This window comes from Gopherus flavomarginatus, chromosome 20 (assembly GCF_025201925.1).
Source record: "Gopherus flavomarginatus isolate rGopFla2 chromosome 20, rGopFla2.mat.asm, whole genome shotgun sequence".
NCBI classification, from domain to species: domain Eukaryota; kingdom Metazoa; phylum Chordata; order Testudines; family Testudinidae; genus Gopherus; species Gopherus flavomarginatus.
In genome coordinates this window covers 13,522,914-13,545,133 of record NC_066636.1, presented here as the reverse complement: position 1 = coordinate 13,545,133, position 22,220 = coordinate 13,522,914, and the positions used below count along the sequence as shown (strand labels likewise).

The window sequence follows — 22,220 nt, the reverse complement described above, 5'->3', positions numbered from 1 at the left end:
GCCCCTAGGAGAATATCCCGTTGTGTGCCACAGGCAGAGCATAGGAGAGGCAGAGGGGTACCAATACTGGAGGCCCCTGCACTGGAATTGATTTGGTGAGATGTACCCAGCTGATCCAGGCAAGTGACTTGTGCCCCATGCCGCAGAGGATGACAAAAACTCCAACATCCCTGCCAGTGTGAGCTGGGGGAAATTCCTTCCTGACCCCAGCAATGGAGATCAGGGAGACCCTGAGCATGAGAGCAAGGCCACCAGCCAAGCACCGGAGAGAAATGGTTTTCTATCTCACCTGAGAGCACTTTCTTCAGCCCCTCCCCCCGTCCCCTCTTGCCAACCCCATGTGGGGTGGAGAATCCATCATTGCCCTGGGTACTTTGTTCCAGTGTTTAATCACCCGATTGCAAATGTGTCCCTTATTTCTCATTTTAGTTTCTCTGCCATTAACTTCCAGCCACTGGATCTTGTTCTGCCTTTTGCTGCTGGGTTAAAGAACCCTTCAGTACCCAGAATTTTCTCTTTGGGAGGGGATTTACACATTGTCTTCAAGTGACCTCTTGGTCTTCTCTGTGATAAACTGAGCAGATTGAGCTCTTGTCTCGCACTGGAAGGCAACTTTTCAGTGCTTTTTCTCTTCTTCTCTGCCCCCTGTCCAATTTTTCATTCTTCAACTTAAAATGTGGCCAGGATGACTGTGTGCAAAAGTCCAGTGTTGGTCTGACCAATGTTGTACAGAGATAACACTAGTGCCCTATATCTAGTCACTGTTCTCCTGTCTGTACATCCAAGGACAACGACAGCATCGCACGGGCATTTCATGCTGAGCTGTTTGTCCATTATGACACCTAAACCCTTCTCCGAGTCACAGCAGTCTGGCCTTGCTCGTTAGTAAAGCTCAGTGTGTTTGAATGGCCACAGCTTCCCAAGTGTTCTGTAACATGCACAAGGGATTCCCCTCCTCAGTCACCTTCACCTGCTGCTGGTCTCTTATCTCTTTCTTCTTCTCCAGGATCTGCATGTGTCATTGTGAGAGGAGTTGTCCTCCTCTCTTTGCCTGGGAGCGATGTGACCCCCCGGATGGACTGACCAAACCCAGGATTCCTTCAGCCTGAAAGCAGAGGGGAGCCTTCACCCGCTCCCTTTTTAAGGTTCCAGTCCCAGATCCTAAATTCCCTGACAAAGCACAAAAATCCACCCTGAGCCCAACTCCTCTCTCAGTGGTGATTTCCTTTCTCCCACAAATCTGTCCTGAGGACACAGCCCTGGGAACAGGTGAACATAACCCCTGAGATTTCCCTTCGCAGCCTGCAAGGGGCAAACGCCCTATTAAACAGCTCGGGAATGTCATCTTTTTCTTTTCTCCTTTCAAAAGTAACTTCTTGTATTTCTAGTCTCTTTATATGACCCCCCAATTTGCCGCTTCCAATTCTCTGCTGTATACGCCAGCACTGGATCGAGTGAGGTGCCTGGACCCATCCTGTACTGGGTACATGGGGGACTTGCAGGATCAGACCCTAAAATCACTTTAGAGGAAAATTCTAACCCCACTCAACCCCGACCTGTTCCTGGGAGGTGTCGGTATTGACCCAGGCCGCTGAGCACCATGGAGTGAAGAGACCAATTTTACCAGTAAGTCAGACACCCCGGCTGCCCACTGCCTGGATCACCTCCCCCCAGGTGACACGAGTCGCCCTCCAGAGCCATTGCTGGGCCCCCAGGGACAGCCACACAAGCCATAGGGATGGACAGCTCCCAGGAATCTCGGCAACGAATCTTCAGGCCGGGGGGTTTCCCCTAGTGCCTGATTCACTCTCAGGGTCCAGCCAGCCAGCAGCTTCCACCCAAGGCTAGTGCGCTAACAGCAGCAGCATGGCTGGGGGGCTCGGCCGGTGACTGGGACCAGTCGTCTGAGCATGAACCCAGCCGACCCCAGGAGATGGACCCGGGTCACCAGCCCAACCCACCACGCAGCTGCTGCCACTACCCCATTAGTGCATGAGCTCCCATGGACCACGCTGGGGAGATACCCCAGCTGCAGGGTGGATGCCCCTGAGTGCCTGGCAGGGCACAGCTCCTGGCTGCCCTGCCCTGCTGAGTTCTCTACTAGGCTGGGTGGATCTGGGGCCAAGGGTGCTGGGTGACAGGGGGGCATTGGCTGTGGGCTGGGACTGTCACTTCCTCCCCTGCCCATCTAACAGGATCACAGCAAACGAAACCAGCTCAGCCTGCAGGGGAAGAGTTCAGTCCAGGGCCTGGTGCATTCTGGGAGCAGGGACGGTGCAGAGAAAGGGCAGATACAGGGCAGCTCTGAACACTCCGCGCAGAACTGCTTGTCCTGACCCACAGCCCCTGTTATCCCAGCCCTGGGCTCCCCTCTCACTGCTCTGCCAGTGCCCCTCACTCCCGATCCACAGACCTCCCCTGCTGTATCTGTGACTTCTGCTACTGAACCACCAATGCGCTGACTCCTCTTGTGAGACATTTCTCTGCACAATACTGCTGCTATTCCAGCTACTGACTCCAGGAAACATTTTCCTTAGCCTAGTTCTGTGTGTCACTGGTTTCTATAGCAAAGGCCAGTCCCTGGCCCTGTGGCCCAGACATCCTCATTCACATCAAGCTTCAAGTTGAGAATCATTTCCCATTCCCGCTCTGTGGGAGGGGAGACTTTTAAACGCGCTCTCTGTGCGACTGCACATGTCTAAGCAAAGAGAACAAACCCCAAATCCCCCCTGTGCTTTGGGAGCCAGGTTTGTGGTGGGAATTCTGTAGTTCAGATGACTTCATGCCTGGGAATTGTGATTCTTTACCAGTTTCTCTGGCAGTGGGGCAATTTTGTCCTCACAGCCGTGATGGCTGAGTGGTTAAGGTGTTGGAGTTGAAATCCAATAGGGTTCCCCTGCACAGGTTCAAATCCTGCTTACAGCAAGGCCTGTGTTTTAGCTAGTCTCTAACACGGGCAATACCTCTCTACAACCCCTGAGACACTCTCAATTCTCTCCCCACCCCAATAAATCATGTTCTGCTCCTTTCACAGAGATCCCTGAGACACCACCTCACACTGTGCCCCTGAGGGGTCAGGCAAACTCTCAGCACCTGAAGCCTCTGCCACTCACCTAGTGCCCCCTAGATCAGCCATAGTCCTGGTTCTGCTCCTCTCTCTAGTGTGTGAAAGGAGCCAAGTCAGCGACTCCATGGGTGCTACATGGCTGCAGAAGAAACAGAGGGAAAAAAAAAGCTGCCCAGCACGCCCCTGCACCTCCCACCTGCTAGCAGGCCTGGCCGACAAGCTCCTCCTCTTCTGCTTCAGCGCCTCCCGCTGGCCATTGAAGGGGTGTGCTGGAGGAGTGAGGAGAGAAAGGGGCGGGTTAGGAAGAGATTTTGATGGTTTGGGGGCAGGGCCTGAGGTGGAGCAGGCATTGAGCACTGCCCGGGAACTCTCAAAGTCAGCAGCTCTGAGTGCAGAAGCCTTCCCTGAGTCTGAGTTGCCAGGATCCCTGCCGCAGAGCAGGTGCCACAAGTCTCAGCCTCTCTGTCCCACACATGGCTCTGGGCACCACCAGGAATCATTTGGCTCCTGGCACACAAGGCAACTTAAAAGCTGAGTCCCTGGACAGCAGCTCAAACCCTGGCCCCTCCCATTAAGAGCCTGATGCTCTACTGACTGAGCTAGCCAGGCTTGCTAAGAACCTCCACCCCTCCTCTTCTTCTCCACGGCCACTGCCAATTCCTCCTCCTCTTCCTCCAACCTGCACCTGAGGGTCACTAAATCTCCTCACCTAGACAGCCAGCCCGTCCACTGCACCCCAATCCGCCACGCCTGAGCCTCTCTGCCAAAGTCCTGCACCTGGCTCCATAGAATTAATTCTCATGTGTTGCTGGGAACTCTACTTCTTGTGCCCAGAGAGTCTCGGCCCCCCTCAGTAGAAGACCTGAGAAACACAGTGTCTGCCTTTTCTAAAGAAGTGCTTGGAAGGGCTATTTTCATGTGGCCTAATGGATAAGGGATCTGACTTCAGAGCAGGCATTGAGAGTTCAAGTTGCTTCATGGTTGTGTTGCTGCAATTTTACCTTCATGCTGAAAGTCCTGCTCCCTTCAGGGCTGGAACCTCTTCTTGGCGGCTCAGGCCAATGCTCTGGCTCCAGCTAGAGCCCCGGGAAGGAGTTGGGGGTTGGGTGTCACAAAGGCTGGGGCATGAGCCCCAGGTCCTTCCAGTCTAGCCTTTGCCCTTCCTGACTTGCCAAAGATAATGGGCGGCTGCCCGGGCTGGCGTGTAGAGCAGTTTCCCTCTTCCAAGTGTGCACCTGCCCCTGTGCTTCAGGGGGTTGGTAAATAGCACCTTGGGAGCCTGGGTGTTTCTCTGCTTCTTGCCAGCTGGGGAAAAGCCTCTTGGGGTAAAATCTCCTGCCCCATGGCAAAAGTGAGCACTATGAGTGGGAACAGACGGAGGCCACACCAGGGGGTGGCCCTGCTTTCCTACCTTCTTCTGATGTTGGCCACAGAGCATCAACAGCTGCCCCGCATGCTGGTCTGTGGGTCGCTTTCAGTGGGTGTTTGGTATGGCAGGGAGCAGCCTGGCCGGGGGTCTTTGTGGCTGTCTGCTGGCCATGCAAGGGCATGGTCCTCGCCTCCTCTTGTCCCACCTTCAGTTACTCTGTGGCTTATAAACCTTCCCTTGGAGCTGTCTGCACCAGCCGCCTCTGCTCTAGGTGTCAGGAGGAGGGAAGGTGTGAGGGACTCCAGGCTGGGCTCCACCCTCCCTCCTGCCAAGCCCTGACTATTAATCCTGGCCCTGGCACTCCTTTCTTCAAGCGCCGTGTGGGCCAGAGGAAAGGTGTGGCAGCAAGCACAAGGGCCAAACTTGTGGGCATCGTGTGAAGCAGCAAGAATCCCAACCAGGTCAAACCACAGGACTACAGGCAGCCGTAGCCACTACTACACCCCAATCCATTGCAGCCATCTCAACCAACGACCTAGTTCCAGTGGGTGTGAGTCACTCAGCAGGAGGGAAAAGACTCACTCTTAAACAACTAGAGACAGGGAAATTGAGCACTTTGAGCTCCAGGGCTTTACCACAAATCAATACCAGGTCCCACTGACATTTGAACTCAGATTGCAGGATTCAGAGTCCTGAGTGCTGCCCATTACACCACGGGGCCAGCTTGTGCTGCCTTTTCTGGCCATCGGTGACCCTCATGGGGCTGGCTCGTGTAAGGGACTGTTGGCCCTTTACTATAACTTAGTGGGGTTTTGGTTGGCTAGTTCCCAGTCCCAATAAAAGGGGGAAGGGTCAATGGGAAATCAGGACTCTGAGACTGACATGCCCCTGGGGCAATGGTCACCAACTGGTAGGGAACACGTGAGAATTTGTTAATGGAGAAAAATTCCTGGGGAAAATTGGCAAAGCTGTGAAGATTGTGAAAAAATCCAGTGAATTTACACATCAAGATACAAACAGAGAGACAAACACACAGAAAGAAAAAGAAAATCACAGACTGCACAGGCCCACACAGACATAACAAAAACCAAACCCACACAAACCCACACAGCACACAGAGCCATATACACAAAAGGGAAAGCCACACAAAATATAGAAAGAACAAATCCACACCAAAAAATCCAGCAAAAGCCCACAACAAGAAGGCACAAAACCCACATACCAAAAGAATACTAAGCAAAAAACCAATCTGTATGCAAAAATCATACACACACTCACCCAAAACTATGGCAGTCATCCACCAAAATCACACAGGACCCACATGCACATCAACACGACAGACGAAAACCACATCAACATATAGAAAGTCGGGCAGGGTTTGAGTCTCACAGAGAAGAGGGTGAGCACACATGTGGTTTGTGGAGCAAAGACTGAGGGGGAGTCAGGGGCAGTGCTCTGGGTTCTGCCTGACCCTGGAGGCTGGCAGAGAGCAGAGCCTGGTAGATCTATGGAATCTGCCCTGCTCTCTGTAAAGCAAGGGGACCTCAGTGTCTTCTGAGCTGCAGTTGTATTTTCTGTAAGGCAAACTGATTGGCAGAACCCATTTGCTTAAAGAAAACTAGTGCTTTAGGTGAGGTTTGAATTCACAACTTCAGCATCACTCCACTCAGGAAGGCTACTATAAGTCCTGTACACTAACCCATTGCCCCTCTGGTTCCCAGCTGAGGGTCTTGCCTCCTTGATTCATGGATGGATTAGGGGTTGAGGGGGTTGCACTAACAAAAACAAATCAATATTAATGGCTGCTGAATGGCAGCAGCAGAGGTGGGGAGCCTCCTTCTGTGTGATAGAGCTGGTTCCCACCTTCCGTTGCTGAGGGGAAGGTTGGTGCTTTGAGCCCACCCGGGGCAGGAATGACCCATGGGTGAGATTAACTGGATTCAGGAGAAGGGAAGGGAGGGGAAGTCTTTTCTATTCCTGCCTAGCTCCATTGGTCTCCTGTGGCCCTTTCGGCTCTCTGCTCCTCTGTTGGGGAGATGCAGAGACAAGCCCCCATCTGGGTGAGTCACCGAGCGCTGTGTCCCGTGGAGTGTGTGTGGGAGAGGGGGAGGGTTGGATTGGGCTCAAGGGGAGAAGGTTGTGTGTGACAGTGTGTGGGGGAGGGGAAGGGTGTGTTCCTTAGGATATAAATGATGGAAAACACAGGAGTAGTGACAGCGAAGCCCCGTATCTCAGTGTTATGACCCTGTGTGGTGCTGCCGTTCACTTTCCCCTCCTATGGTCTCATCTTTCATTGAATCCAGCATTTTTTCTCCAGTCATCACCACAGAGGTGTCGCACATGCCTCAGATACAGAGACACCGAGGACTGGAACTGATTTCAGCTGCTGGACAGCTCTGCTAGGTCTTTATACATTTGCACAGGAAAATGCTGAGTGTTTAAATTCATTTCAACCATCCCCATTCAGCGAACTCCTGAACATACTGGAGATGGGTCTGGAAATCGATTTTCATTCAAAAAAATTTTTCAAGGGAATCACTTGGATTGTAACTAGGAACCTATTATCCTGCAGGGAAACATTCACCCACTGATCTATACTCGCAACAAAGAGTGTTATGTGTAGCTCAGAGCAGGAACAGTTTTTAAGCTAGGGGTTACTAAACTTTCTCTCTATACAAACACCACAGCTTACAAACTCCCCACCCCCGCTCTGTGTCACCAGAGCACAACAACAACTCTGCTTGGAGCACACAAGCCTCCCCAGCTCCCTGCCCGTCAGTCTCTCCAGCATTGCTCCAATCCCTTAAAGCAGGGTCTCAACCTCAATTTACCGTAGGGCCAGTGCCAGTCCTCCAATCCTCACAGTGGGCCAATAATGTCACTCATACCACTCAGAACCTGCCCCTCAAAACTCTGCCCCCCATCTGCCTAAGGGTCTGGGAGGGAGATTGGGGGAGGAGGTCTAGGGTTCAGGCCCTGGGTTGGGGCTGGGGATTGGGGTGCAGGAGGGGTGCAGTCCCTGGGGGGAGTTTGGGTGCAGAAGGGGTGAGAGGATGGTCTCTGGGAGGGAGTTTGGGTGGGGGAGGGGTTCTAGGGTGCAGGCTCTGGGATGGAGTTTGGGTGCTGGGTGCAGGCTCCGGGCTGGGACAGGGGTAGGGGGAATAGGAGGAGGGATGGGGGTGCAGGCTCTGGGAGGGAGATTGGAGCGGGTGTGTGGAGGGAGGGGGTGCAGGCTCTGGGAGGGAGATTGGAGCGGGTGGGAGGGGGTGTGTGCAGGGAGAGGGTGCAGGCTCTGGGAGGGAGTCGGGTGCGGCGCTTACCTGGGGCTCCAAGGCGGGGCAGGCTGGGGGGCCTCCGCATGCTGCTGCCCCCAGGCATCACCCCCACAGTGTCCCATTGGCTGCAGGGGCTTGGAGTGGGGGCAGCGCGTAGAGGCACAGCTCTGCCCCACCTTGCCATGGGGAGGGGCCAGCAGCCACTGGAGCAAGCAGGCAGATACTGCACTGCCAGGGCCCCTGGAGGGGAGCGCCTGGGGACAGCAGGTGGGGCCAAGGAAGTGAACTGGTCCCAAAACTGCTGAAGCCCCATGGGCAAGACCTGGGAAGCAGGACTGTCAGCCAGACAAACACGTTTAAGAGGAGGCGTCCCTCTCCCTGTCAAGAACTGATCTTCCTCCTTCAGATCAGTGACAGCCTGAATTGTTCCTTATCCCAGCAGAGCCAGAGGATTGAAAGCAGCAACATCAAACCCCTGTGTAGCTTGCAGGGATGGACATAAACACTCCCTGGTAACTGAAGAGACGTTCAACTTTGCCCTTGGTCAACTACAAGGTGAAAGGGAAAGGAGGTGGCGCCAGATATAAAAAGTGAAACATGACACATCATAGTTACGCCCATGGTGGCTGCAAAATATTTTTATGTACTTCTTCTTATCATCAGTGTATTGTTTTCTCTGGATTCTAGGCCTTGACAAGAAATTTGTGCCTTGATAAAATAATCAACTGCTCTTGGTGAAGGCAATGGACTTAACACCCACTGGGGTGTCCCTACACAGATACAAGTACTAACAACATGGCTGCATTTTAGCCATAGTTTTTAATCAGGGCAATAAATTGAAACAAACCCCTGTTAAATCATTTCCCAGCCTGAGTCCTTCACCCACATTCCTTAGGGCATTGGGCCACCATGTGGACATTTCATTTGCTACCTCAATTTCACACAGAGACAGAATTTCCTTTGCACAGATCCATGAACAGCAAAACATCCCTGTGTCTCTGGTCTGAGCCAGGGAACTCGATTCCAGTGAACCCTTCTCTCCTGCAGTGGCGATGGGCAGACAGAGGGGATGTGGTACCTGCATCCCTGCCAGGGAGATATTGGCTCGGCTCTTTCTTTCTGCTGCTGTTGTTCGTCCATGAAACATCGAGGGTGAAATGCAAGGCTGAGTTCATGCACCAGCCCCCGGAAATATTTCAGTGCCCCAGAGAAAACCTGCCCCCTGCTATTGGAACGATGTGCTGGAGATTTGACTAGGAAAGAGACTGTCTGAATTGTCAGAGTGGGGAATGAAGAACATTCTACAGCAATGTCGTTCGCACAAACACACTCTCATCCTGCTCCAGCCGGAAGGGAAATGGGCAGGAATTCTCACTGTTCAGCCAAGGACACACTTACACTGATGCGCAGCCGTGAGTGTGCTGGGGAAGCTGGTCTGAGCAAACAATGGGAATGACAATTCAGTGAGAACAGAACCATCATGTAGTGAAACAAGTGTATGTTAAGTAGTTGTGGCTGAGTGGTTAAGGTGCTGGTGTAGAAATCCGTTGTGGTTTCCCAGCACAGGGTTCAAATCCTGACAACGTTGTTGTTGTTGTTTTTGCACTTTTAGTATCTGGGCATCCACAGTGTGAACTGGAGCCAGATCTAGTTTCACTCTATCTACACTTAAAACACTGCTGTGGCACTGCTATAGCTCTCTGGAGCAGACAGTGACTGGAGGGGTTTTCCCATCCCTGTAATAGCTACATTGACAGAACAGTTCTTACTTTTCTTTAGCACTATCGAACCAGGGCTTAGGTCACCTTAACTCTGTGGGTTGCGGGGCAGATCACACCCTGAGAGACGTTGCTCTGCCAGTTAAGTGCCCAGCATACACCAGCCCTTAGATTCCTCTTGGTATTTCAATGCAGGAACTGACCTGTGAGAGGAAAACATCAGCTCACAAACACAGAGACTGAATTCCCTGCATTTAATCTCCCTGCACTTTCCAGAAAGTCACAAAATTCAATTCATTCTTGCTAGGACAGAGAAAAAATAAGTGACACTAAGTTTTTGGCTTGGTTACATAAAATTAAGTGTTTAATTCATATAATAAAAAATCTGTACTGATTCCTCTAACTAACACCACAGCATAAAATAGGAACAGAGACAAATCGTGTCAGTGGAGGCTAATTTCGCAAATGATCTTCCCATTATTAATTTCCATGCTGCCCCCATTGGAGGTCTGGGCATCTCCAGTGTCATAGCTCTGCATTCACCTTCCCCTTAGAATTGTTCTCAGACATTCGCCTTCCTCTGCAGCATGGGGTACGGGGTCACTTGCTGGAGGATGAATCTATGAATCTATTCCCAAATTTGGAAAATTATGCAGTTCAGAATGTGAATAGTGACCCCGTCTCCCTCCTGCACCTGCTCTACATTGCTCCCCAGCAGCTTCTCCCCCTGCAGAGTAACCCCAGCACGGCAGTGCAGCCGCCCAGGGTTCAGCAACGGCCCCTGGCAATGACAGTGGGTGCAGCTAACAGCACGGTGTGCCTGGCAGTGAGGCAGTTTAAAAAGCAACACTCCTCCAGAAGTACAGAGACTGAATTCCCCAACTTTAACATCATGACCCCCTGTAGAAAGCCATACGTGCCAGTTATAGTTTCACAGGGAGATGCAAAAATCAAGTGACACCCATTTTTAAGTTGAGTAAATAAAGTTGAGGAAATAGTTATTAACCTCACAAAAAAAAGCTCATTTCCCAAACAATGCTCAAAATGTTACCAATTCCCACCCTTCCTCCATAGCAGCTCTGTGCAGTGTAACTGTTGTGCAGGCAGCTTCCCATTAAATGCTGTTGTGGGATATTCCCCGGCCTGGAAATGTATGAACGACAGAATTTGAAGCGCAAACCTGGCACCCTGCACCAGGCAGGATTTGAGTGTTTTGTCCCTGTCACTTAGGGTTTGTCAATAGTACAGACGCCATGGGCAGGACTCCAGGCTCTGCTGGAGGGATCCTGGCACAGGTACTGGTGGAGGAGAAAGGATTGTAGATTCTGACCTGCCCTCTGGAGAGGAGCTAATAAGTGAAGGGGCATTTTTAACTTCTCCCCTGCCTCAGTGTCCCCTGGGCTGGAATTGTACATTCCACAGGGCCAAATGAGGGGATGATGCCATTTGGTTAATGAAAACCAGTACTCCAGGTGCGGTTTAGAACTCACAACCACAGCATAGCTCCTCTCAGAACTGCCCTATAAGTACTGTACACTAACCAATTGTGCCACTGGAGAATCAGTCTGCTAACTGTGATTCTCCCTAGGTTGATAAATGTAAGGAGTGACCCCAAAACATTCTCAGTGAGGTTGAGAGCAGATAGCGACAAGTGTTGTACTTGGTGGGGTGGATTCTTCTTAAGGCTTCAAGGCACCATTTGACCCTTTTGTTCGTCTCTGTGTAATAACAGAGCTGATTAAGACTCACTGTAGAGTCTTGCTGCAGACCAACAGATCTGAAATCACTGATCACCAGGTCTAAGCATTAGTCCTGCTTTGGGACAGTGTCTCTCATAAAAGAAACTGCCCAGTCTGCGCTAGCAGTGAGGCTTCCTCACTAACAGCTGAAATCAGGGAGAGCTGTGTGAAGTGCAGGGCCCCAGGGGTGCCTGAACAGGGGGGAACAACACCCCAGAACTTTTAAAAATGGGAGAGCTCTGCCTTGCCACTTTGTAATGACCGTAAGGGTGAGTTAGGGGGGAGGGGGCGAAGAGCAGTGAGCAGGAGGTGGGGTCTTGAGGGGAAGAGGCCGCACAGGAGCGGGGCCTTCGGGAGAAGGGGTGGTGCAGGGGCATGGCCTCGAGTGGAAGGGATGGAGCTACTGTTCGGGCTCTGGTGGCCACTACTTTTAGGGAGCCTGTTCCGCTCCTGGTGGGACCACAAGACGTACCAGAGCAGAGAGGGGCCAGCAGAGCGGTGACAGGGTGGAACGGCAAGTGGCCGGCAATATGGCCAGACAGTGGAGAGAGAAAGGGGCTTTCCCCCCGGGAGGTGAGAGGTGAACTCTGGGTTTTCATTGACCCAGAGCAGCAGCTGTGGGTGAGGTGCAGTGAAGGGAGGGGCACATCCACAGAGCTTTTGGTGTCTGGATTTAAGAGCTGGAGGCAAAAGGCCACTGCCTAGAGGGCTGTGGGTGGGTGTTTTGCTCAAAGTGTTGTGTTATGAATCTTCATTGTGGTGTTTTCCCAAGTTAATACAAGGTGAGTTTCCTCCTTTTTCTTAAAGTTTCTTTTCTACACTCATTGCGTCTGAGTGGGGAAAGTATCGCCTCTTAGAGGCACCCAGTGGCCAGGGCTAGTTTCCCCAGGTTACTGGGTGGGGGCTTAAGCAGATTGTGTGTTGTATTGTTGAAGAGGAGCCCCAAGCACCCAGACAGGGAATTGTAACTTCAACCTTCAGAGTAAGAGCCAGAGGTGCTGCCAGCTGAGCTAGCCAGGCCGCCTAAATGTATTAACCCCTTTCACCGCAAGAGCAAACACCAGGTACTTTTGCGCTTCTCAGCAGCTGGAAAAGAGCCTCTTGGGGGAAATCCTCCCCTCCTCTTGCCCCTCCCTCAATTGCTCTGTGGCTTTTAAGCCTTCCCTTGGAGCTGTCAGCACCAGCTGCCTCTGCTTCAGATGCCCAGAGGAGGAGAGGTGTACTGGGGTCCAGCCTGGGACTCTTCCTCCCTCCTACCTATCCATGACTATTAAACCTGGGCAAGAGGAAGAGGGTGGCAACTGGGCTGTCGACGTGCTCTCTTTCACGTAAGTCAGTGTGACTCCTCGCCTATACCTGCAGAAAGGTGTACTGCATCTGTGTCTGGTGCACGCTCAGATCAGAGGAATTGGAGGCTACCTCCTGCCCTCCACTGGTTCCACTATGGAGAGACATGTCCTCTAAACCGACCTCACTACAAACCTGCACCAGGGAGTGGTCATCATAGAAGAGTTTCCTCTGACAGTTGGGAAAATGGGACCAGCAGTCCTCAGGCCGTCTGAAACAATTAAAATCCACTCCCTACACCAAACACTGTGTAGTCCAGAGGAAGGGAGCCAGTTCCTTTCACACCTTAACTGGGGACCATGAACACTAATCTAGCGGTAACAAGTGCCATGGAGTACTGCAAATGTGAAGAACAAGACTCCAACCTCATCATTCTTCCCTGGCCAGGAGGGCCAGAAAGACAGGCCCTTCCTCTAATCACCCTCTGCCCATCAAGCCACCCTAAAGCTGTTACTGTGCATTTCCTGAATGCACACCATGTCCAAGTCCAGCTTCTCCAAGTCACTGAACATCCTACAATCTCCTCCTGGGCCCTCCAATCCCTGCCACGTTCCACGTGGACACTTTTACAGATGCCCCTTCTCCAGTACTGCCCTCGCTCAGCTGTGGAGAGGAGCTTTTGTCCCCAGTCCCTGCCCCCTCTGGCACCATCTCCGAGGGCCACCCTGCCTCACTCTCTTCCCACCATATTGGGTCAACCAATAAGTCGCATGGGAAATACAGCTCCCATCTCTGATTTTAAAAGGTCAGGTGGGCCAACTGGGGCAGAAGTCCATGCTCCATTGTCTTGTTGGGGATCTCAAAATCAGGGATTCACTTCAGGTAAAGGTGCTGCTGCGTTCCCAGAATACAAGCCACCTCCACACAAAGAAAGATAAAAGGGCTGTTAAAGCCACGGATTGAACCAGGTACCTTTAGATTTTCACACTAATGCTTGCCTAACTGAGCTACTTTGGTACCTGCATAATGCTATTTTGGCCTGCTGCTTCTCTGTCTGGGATGTTTTTAACAGCCATGGCCATGGCACACAAAAAGGACGTCATTGTGAGTGGCCCACGAAGACAAGACTCGCTTTTGTCTGCCATGCTCAGCTTGACTTGCTTCCTCACACCATTCCTGCCTTAGTTCCCGGGTTGACCTGGTGGCAGAAGGGGACTGGGGGCCAGTGATGCGGGGAGGAAGTTGAGCTGGACCATGAGCTAGACTAGATCTTGACAGTAAGAGTCTGGCCACCACTTGCTGCCCCACCTTGTTGTCCTGGCTTCCCCCACTGGACATCATTTAGGAAGGGAAGTGGGGCTTCTACCTCCCCTCCCCGATTTTCACATCACAGAGGAGCACAAACAGGAAAACAAATGGCTGCTCCATACTTTTCGCACGAGAGGAACCAGACGACCTTAGCTGTGGTGAGTAAGAAGTGTCTCTTGGCTGACAGGGCCTGTCCTCGAGGAGCTGGAACAGCAGCTGACACCTCCCCCTTGGCTCCACTCTGTGGTAAATGCTCATTGCCTGGCTGCATGGGTGAATGCTGCTCTGGGCTCTGGAGAAAGTCTGTATTGGTCTGTCAACCCCCCGTCTTCAGTGAGCCAGTCTGGTAAGGTCTCAAGTGCCCCCTCCGGCATGGCAGCTGAGAGTCTGTGCAGACATCAACCCCCCTGCCAGCCCCACAGGCAGCAGCAGCACAAGCCCCCCCAGCACCACAGGGGCACTCAATGCACTTCCTGTGGGGAAATGGCTCCTTGGCATCCAGCTGCTAGAGTGAGAGCCAGGAGACAGCAGTGTCTGGCTCACCGTGGGGGAGAGAAGAGACCTGATGAGAGCTGATCTTCAGTCTCCCCCGCAATGCTGGTCAGTTTTATTGCCACTGTAATAGTCAGTGCCTTCCTTCAGGGCTGGCCCTAGAGGGGTGCAGGACCTGGGACAAATCCCCCCCTTTCTGCCCTTCCCCACTTCACCCCTTCCCCCAAATCCGACCCCTTCCTGCCCTGCATCTTCCTGCTCCATTCCTCTCCCTCCTCCCCACTGAACAGCTGATCACTGGCAGGGGGAGGTGCTGAGGGGGAAGAGCAGGAGCTTGTCCACAAGGCCCAAAGCAGGGGCAGAGCTGGCTGCCAGTGGGTGCTGAGCACCTTTTTTTTTCCTCCTGTTGGTTCTGCAGCCTCATAGCACCCATGCATTCACTGACTCGGCTCCTTTCATGCTCTAAAGAGAGGAGCAGAACCAGGGCTGTGGCTGATCTATGGGGCACCAGATGAGTGGCAGAGACTTCAGCTGCTGGGAGTTTGCCTGACACCTCAGGGACACAGTGTGAGGTGGTGCCCCAGGGATCTCTATGAAAGGAGCAGAGCAGGATTTACTTGGGGTGGGGAGAGAATTGAGAGCATCTGTTTGTATAAAGGTATTGCCTAAGTGAGAGGTTGTGAGCAGGATTCAAACCTACAGAGGGGAATATTATTGGACTTATCAATTCTAACACCTTAACCACTCAGTCATGAGTATAATAAGGCTTCAATACCACAGAATAAATAATCACGATGAGCTGGTCAATCATCGCAATGCCCAGGTTTGAAGATTTCCCGCAGCAAACCTGGCTCCCAAAGCTCTGGGAGGGCTTTGGGGTTTGTTCGCTTTGCTTAGCCATGTGCAGTCTCCCCTCTCACAGAGCAGGAATGAGAAATGATTCTCAACTTGAAGCCTGATGTGAATGCAAATGTCTGGACCAAGGGGCCAGGGACTGGCCTTTGCTAGAGACCACTGTCAAGTTTTAGCAAATTAGGACAAGTCAGCAAATAAAAACAACCTTAGGTATCATTAACTGCTACAGGTTGCAAATTCCTACATGTAGCAGTTTCTGGCACTACACCTGTGCAGCTCTGCTCCCTGACTCTTTGTGGGATCCTGCTCTCTCCTTAGCTCCATCCCATTCTGGCCCAGACCGTTGCAGCTCACACAGAAGATGGGACTCCCTCATTTGATTGTGTGAAAGTAGAATGAATTATATTGTGAAAATAGAAAGGATTAAAGAAATGCTGTCTGTACCTTTAAGCAAAACTGTTGGAATGCTGCAATCCAGGCGTCAGGGATACAGACATTAACATAGAACAATTGCACCGATTAAGGGCAATTGGTGAAGTATTAGCCTTAGATGGATAAGAGTTAGTAAGGAAGTAGGATATGCATGCTGTGCCTCAGGTGAATTTTACTGTTTTGCTTTCCTTGTCCCTTTGTCTAATTCCTGCTCTTTTATCTGTTTAAATAAGACTATTTGGGTCTTGCATGGCCACACACATTACCTGGGTGCTATTGGCGGAGTGCTGCGCTAATAAAACAGAGTGGTCTGACAAATTGTGAGTCCTGATACTAACTTTGATAATTTGGAGGTTCCACCGAGATGGCAACCGTCTTCACTGGGGCTGTGTGATTCCTGACTGTTTTTGTAGGATGACCGTGGCAGCCGGCACCTGGGTATTTGGCCCGAGCGGTCCTCCACTAGGGCAGAAAGGCGCACGACCAAAGTGAAGTCTATGCCATCGAACCTGTTGGTTCCCACTCTGTTCTGGTAGGGATCCCGGGATCTGATATCAGGAATCTGGTCAGGTAATTATTTCTGTGTTTTGTCTGGACTGAGGACTGTCCTGTCTCTGTGTCTATCCATCCTCTTGTGAAGTGTTTGAGTCTGGGTGCCATCTCTGTCTGAGGATCGGCCGACCATGGGGTTCCTGTCCCCGTGGTCTGAGTGAGTGGAATCTGCACCATCACAGCCGCACCGCACTTTGGGTAAAACCCCTGGTGTGTAAGCAAGGGCAATTGAGGCAGTAGCCTGTGGGCTCCTTTTGGGTGTTGCACTGGACATCGCTCTGATGAAAATGAATTTCCTTCTTGTGTGATTGGTGTGTGAAGTCTTCCTGTATTGGTAACCAGACGTCTAAGTCGGGACAGTTCCCTAAATGAACGCCGGCTCATTTTATGTATTTAGGATGGGCCCGGACTCCTGTAAAAAGGGTCCAGACTCCAGTAAATTTCTGGAAAAATGGTCTAGGCTAACTCAGGGGGATCCCAAAACTCAGTGGTGACTGTTAAAATCTTGGAACAAAGACTGAGTGCACGTCTTAAAAGACAAACTCGGTCAACCTAAAACTAAATTTCCTAAAGGAGAGGTTAATTGTTTCATGCAGTGGTGGCAAGAGGCAAATTGTAGGTGGACAAAATCAAAACTTGCCTCTCTCAATTATTCAAATAATAAGTTAAAAGCTTTATTAAAGGCCTCCTCTCCCACCATCAGACGGAGCGCTCCCCTTTACCCTGTTCTCCAAACCCCGGATCGATCCAACCCCCTTCATACTCCCATCTCATTGTAAAAAGGACAAAAAGCCCCTTGTTTTGTTCCCCTTTGTTGTCTGCCTCAAAAACTGATTCTTTAGTGTTCCACTACCAATTCAGCAAGGAGGGTGGGCTCCTCAACTAGCTCCCACCCTTCCTGGGCCCTTTCCTTGAACATTTCTTTCAAAATTGTGAAATGACCACAATATCACTCACAAACAGTTCGTTGGAAAAAAAAAAAGCAGGATCGGGCCCAGACAAGCAGGCAAGCAACAGATAAAGAAACAGGTTGAAAGCCCTAAGGGAATAGTGTCAGGAGTAAGAAAAGCAGTAAGTGCAGGCATGAACCCCTGGAACAATACTTAAAATGGTGAAATCTGAGATGATAAAGGTGTCATTTTGGGACATAAACAAGTGATTTAAGAAAGGAGTGAAAAGTTAACTCTACAGAGGCTGAAGAGAATTAAGCAGTTAAATTTTGTGGAAAATGTTAAAAAGGACCATGTTAAAGAGAAAGAATTCTTGGTTTCTTTGCAGCCATTCTGAAGGGAAAATGGGTTCTTTTTCCAGAAAAATGCCTGTAAATAATCCATATATATATATATATACAGTGTGTGTATGTATGTATGTATATATATATATATATATATATATATATATATATATATATATATACACAGTGTGTGTGTGTGTATATATATATATACAGTGTATATATATATATATATATAGTGTGTATATATATATAGATATATATACAGTGTGTATATATATAGATATATATACAGTGTATATATATATATATATATATACAGTGTGTATATATATATATACAGTGTATATATGTGTATATATATATATATATATATATATATATATATATATATATATATATATATATATATATATATATATATATATATATACAGGGTATATATATACAGCTATTTAAAAACCAATCAGTGTAAAGAAATGTTAAGGAAAAGAAAATGTGTATGTATCTATTTGTCTGTGAAAATATGTAAAGTTCTAAGAATCTAAACCAGCATATCTGGTTTGTAAAACTCCTGTTTTGTAGGTGTAAGATAAATTGATTTTGTTTTTGTTTTTAATGCCACTACAAATTAATTTGACTCTTTAATTCAAGGTTGCAAAACTGACAGAGCTTTTTGCAAGATACAGGTAATTAGTGTTGTTTGGCTTTGGGATTTAGCACTTAACCTTTAAGGGGTATCTTGATTCTTTACAAAATTAAAATGTTTTTAAATAAAGACCAAGTCATGGCTGCAATAGGGCAATCAAAATCAAGGAGAATAGGTAGAGATACTGGAGTTTTATTGTTTGGCTGGTTTTTTTTGTAACAATAGCAGTTAAGAGCTGTAATGAAAGAATAAGAAATTAACAGTGACCCTTTGAAGCAACAGCAGAGGTGAGGTGCACAAAACAAAAAAAAGCAATGTTAAAAACACTGAGCCTTAAAATGGCTCTGTGTAATCAGACTGTCACTTTGATAAGGGTACATGAAAACTCTGTAAGAACAAAAGAAACAGTTACACCTTATGTAAAAATTGATATGGCTAATGTTTTAAAAAAGTTATAGTATAGAAGGAATGTGCATTTTCCCTAGGACATGTGCAGTGTATAAAGGGGTAAAAGAAATGCAAATGAAACGTGCTGTTGAATTAAAATCCTGTTAGGGCTCCAAAAAGAGCCGCAATAGGCTGTGTTTTCTTTTTCAGATCCCTGTGTAAGACAGAATCTCTGAGCTCTGCTGATGGCTTTGAATCCAAAAGCCAAGCCTCTGTTGATGCAAATTACCTAACTGATAAAGAAATATGAGAACTACCAGCATAAAAGAAGCTGCAAATAAAGAACATACCTGGTCAGCAAACAAATTGCCTACATAAAAGGCCTGGTATAAGAAGATACCTTTAATAAATTTGATGCTAATGTTACTGTTAATATTAAACATTAAAATAACTTTAATGTTAGTAAGTACCCCTGTAACAACTTGTAGTGTGTATGATTTTTGGAAAAATCCTTTAAAGTAATATGGTAATGATGCTTCTCAGCTATTAGCTGTGAATAAACTTAAAGCTTAACACAGCAGGAAAACATTACAAACTTGGTCTGCTATATAAAAGGAAAAACTTGAGGTACACCACCTCATGACTTTAATAACTAAACAGTGGAATAATTTCTGCATAACCCTTAAAAAGTAGAACTCATTAAAACCTGGCCTGCCTGTAGAACAAAAAACACAAGAAAATATGGGGGTAATTCCTCTGTTTTGCCTGCAATCAGCAAGGGTATTTGTAAAAGAAAAGAATCAATGCCATCCCAAAAGGGGTAGAAAAATGTTATTTTTGTCTTTCAGATAATCCAAAGTACTGTATAATGGGCTATGTGTATGTGTTAATTCTTGGGGGAAAGTGTTTAAAAAGTGTTAACAACCCACCAGAAGACAAATGTAAATGTAATGTAAGTACTGTGTTTACCAATAATCACATTTACTATTTACCACAATAACAACAAAACAGTCTCAGCTTACTGTAAGCACTGATTTAGCTCAGTTCTCTATCAATCTTGGCATTGAATGGCAAACAGTTACCAATCATCTGTTAAAAGGTAAAAAGGTAACATAGTTCCTAGAAAAAAAATGTGGAAAATTGGACCATTCATATTATACACACAAATGGGGACATGTTAAGAATTGCCACTGCAGAAAAACATAACAGCCTACCATTGGTATAACATATTTTCTGGATTGTCTCCCACAACTACTGGCATACTAATGTTACTACCCCTAATTGTGTTTTTGGTTTTAAATTGTATGTGTTTAATTGAAATGTTTAAAATGTGCTGGTGGATAAAACAAATGTATGCAAAGCTAAAGCCACAGGCCCAAATCACCTCCCAGTATTTTCTATTACGTGGACTAAATAAGAAGTGACACTGGCGATTAATAATCTTAGTATCAAAAGGGGGATATGTAGGAGCAGGATTTTATAATGTCCCATAAGAATTAAAGTATGATTTGATTTCATCCTGCTAGCCACCTTTTTTACATAGCAGAAAGAAATGACCCCCTGGGACTATAAGATTGGGTTTTCCCATACGCATTACAAATTGGGCCCTCTCTAACTTTTTGTTTTACGATTTAGGTAGTAAGAGACAGGATTCTCTATTGTGTCTATGTTAAGTAAATTAGAGAAACATTGAAGGCCTGGGTCTCAACGTAAATTGTCTTGGTTATTAATTGTAAAACTTAGCAAGGTTTAATTTGCAATGCTTTTTTGCTCGATATAAAATACTACTGTTTGTATTCTCAATTTATTTGTGTGAATGAGGAATGTATGCATCAGGAAAAGATAAAGGTGTCAAGGCCATTGTTATAGCAAAAGTCAAGGAAGAAGTAGTAAAGAGACTTAAAGAACATCAAAGAATCACCAGGCACTGCTTACTACCCCGACGGCTGTTAAACTGTCTGGCATCTCAGAGTGGATACATGCTTCGCCGTGTAAAAATGCACCACCCCCAGTGAACCAATCATCACTTCAGGACCACGCAGAGTGACTTGTGACTCCAGAAGAAGACGTAGAGGAACAGCCTGCAATACCTTACAATCTACGTTCTCATAAGGGTTGCCAGAAGCAGATGTCGTGGAAAATGACCAGCAACGAGTTGAGTTGATCAGACAGCCTGAGGCTCCTTTATTGATTAATCAGAGAATACATGCATATGCATGGAGAGACGACAGTTCCTCTAGCAAGAGGTAAGTCGCTCTACCTTACATCAGAGATACCTGTGCTTATAAAGCCTAAAACCGCAAATTATCATATGAGCTTATACATCTGTCATTACCTTATTTGGGTGATACATGACATGTTCTCAAAACAATTATTGCAAAAAGAGCTAAAATTGCAAAGCTTGTCCTTTTTTACTTCCTCTTAGGAAGCTCCTTCTATTGCCAAGGCCTTGACACCCCGGTTATCCTCTTCTTGCGGTTTGAGCAGCTGTTTCTTAAGCAATTTTGAGGAACTTATGTTCCAAAAATACATATTGTTTGTTCTGTTAGTCGAGTTATTATGATTTATATTTTATGCTTACATGAGCTACTTAATAACCTATAATGACCCAACAGCTGTTAGTCTTTTTGGCAGTGATAGACTGGTTATTTTAGGGATTTTTCAGTTTTAACCCCATATAGCAGCATTAATTATTTTAGCAGCATTTAGTAATATAATAGTGTTATGATAGTAGTGTTAGGATAGTGTATACTAAAATCAGAGAGTGAGCCTCAGGTGAGTTAGTAATTAATCAATTTTCTTACTCTGCTATATGTTAGTACGATTGAGGCCTAGGGCCTTGATGTAGTTACGACCCTGATCAAGACCCGGCTTTTGGGCAGGGGGTTAGTTTTCTTTATCACAGACGACAACCTAAAGCAAGGCCCAAGAAGAAGCAGTAGTGAGCCTAGCGCCTGCTGCCTGGTGAACATAAAACTGTGACTGCGGTTTCCTGAGTTGAGGTTGTCAGAACCAGAAGGGCCCTGCCTCCAACATGTGGTTCTGGTGGTGCCTGTTCCTCAACTGCTGATGTCTTAAGGTCTGGGGAGTCCACAACAATGGCAATTCTTTTATCCAGCAGCAAGTTTGGATAGCTCAGACCCTTATTATTTCTAAATGCTGGGTCTGCAGCAACATCCCAGCCCACTCTCAAACTGGTGTTCCTGTCCAGGCTATCCCACTCAATTCCCCAGACCTCACTGGAGGACCTCATCTGTTTAACACAATATGGAACAGTAATGACACCTGGGAAGAGGCTATTGGCAGTTCCTTTATCCCACTTGGGGGAGTAATACACCACGCAAAAAGGCTCCTGAGGTTACAACCAGTAGTTAAAATAATGGCAAATAAAACCGGAGAAAGTTTAAGAGCCCTGGCCAAAGAAACAGGGGCGATCTGACAGGTGGCCCTCCAAAACCGTCAGGCATTAGACATAGTGCTGGCAGCCAAAGGAGGGAGCTGTGCTCTCATTGGAAAACAATGTTGTCTGTTTGTACCTGACGCTAGCAATGAGGTAATAGATGGCGCTAGACACTTAGAACAAATCACATATCTTCCCCAAGTAGAGCCGAGTTCTTTATGGAAGTGGCTAAGTAACCTGTTCAATTTCTCTGGCATAGGAAACTGGTTGTTTCAGGGAGCCCTAACTATCCTGTTTGGAATCTTAGTGATTTTTGTATGCTTTCAGTTAATCTCCTGTTGTATCCAGAATTGTGTCACCCAGGTAACTGCCCCAAAACAGAGTGATAATATGATGATTTTGAATATTGGTGATGAACAAAGAGATAAGAAACAGTTAATTTGTGGAACCCAGTAA

The 22,220-nt window shown here is 48.0% G+C and overlaps 1 non-coding gene and 1 pseudogene across 1 annotated transcript; both read left to right on the top strand.

Annotated features, from left to right (window-relative positions):
* LOC127037821 (zinc finger protein 436-like) overlaps positions 1 to 22,220 on the top strand; it is a 714,289-nt pseudogene that overhangs the window by 113,132 nt on the left and 578,937 nt on the right.
* On the top strand, positions 2,844 to 2,925 carry TRNAS-UGA (transfer RNA serine (anticodon UGA)). The gene has a single exon. It is a non-coding gene; the product is annotated as a tRNA-Ser (tRNA).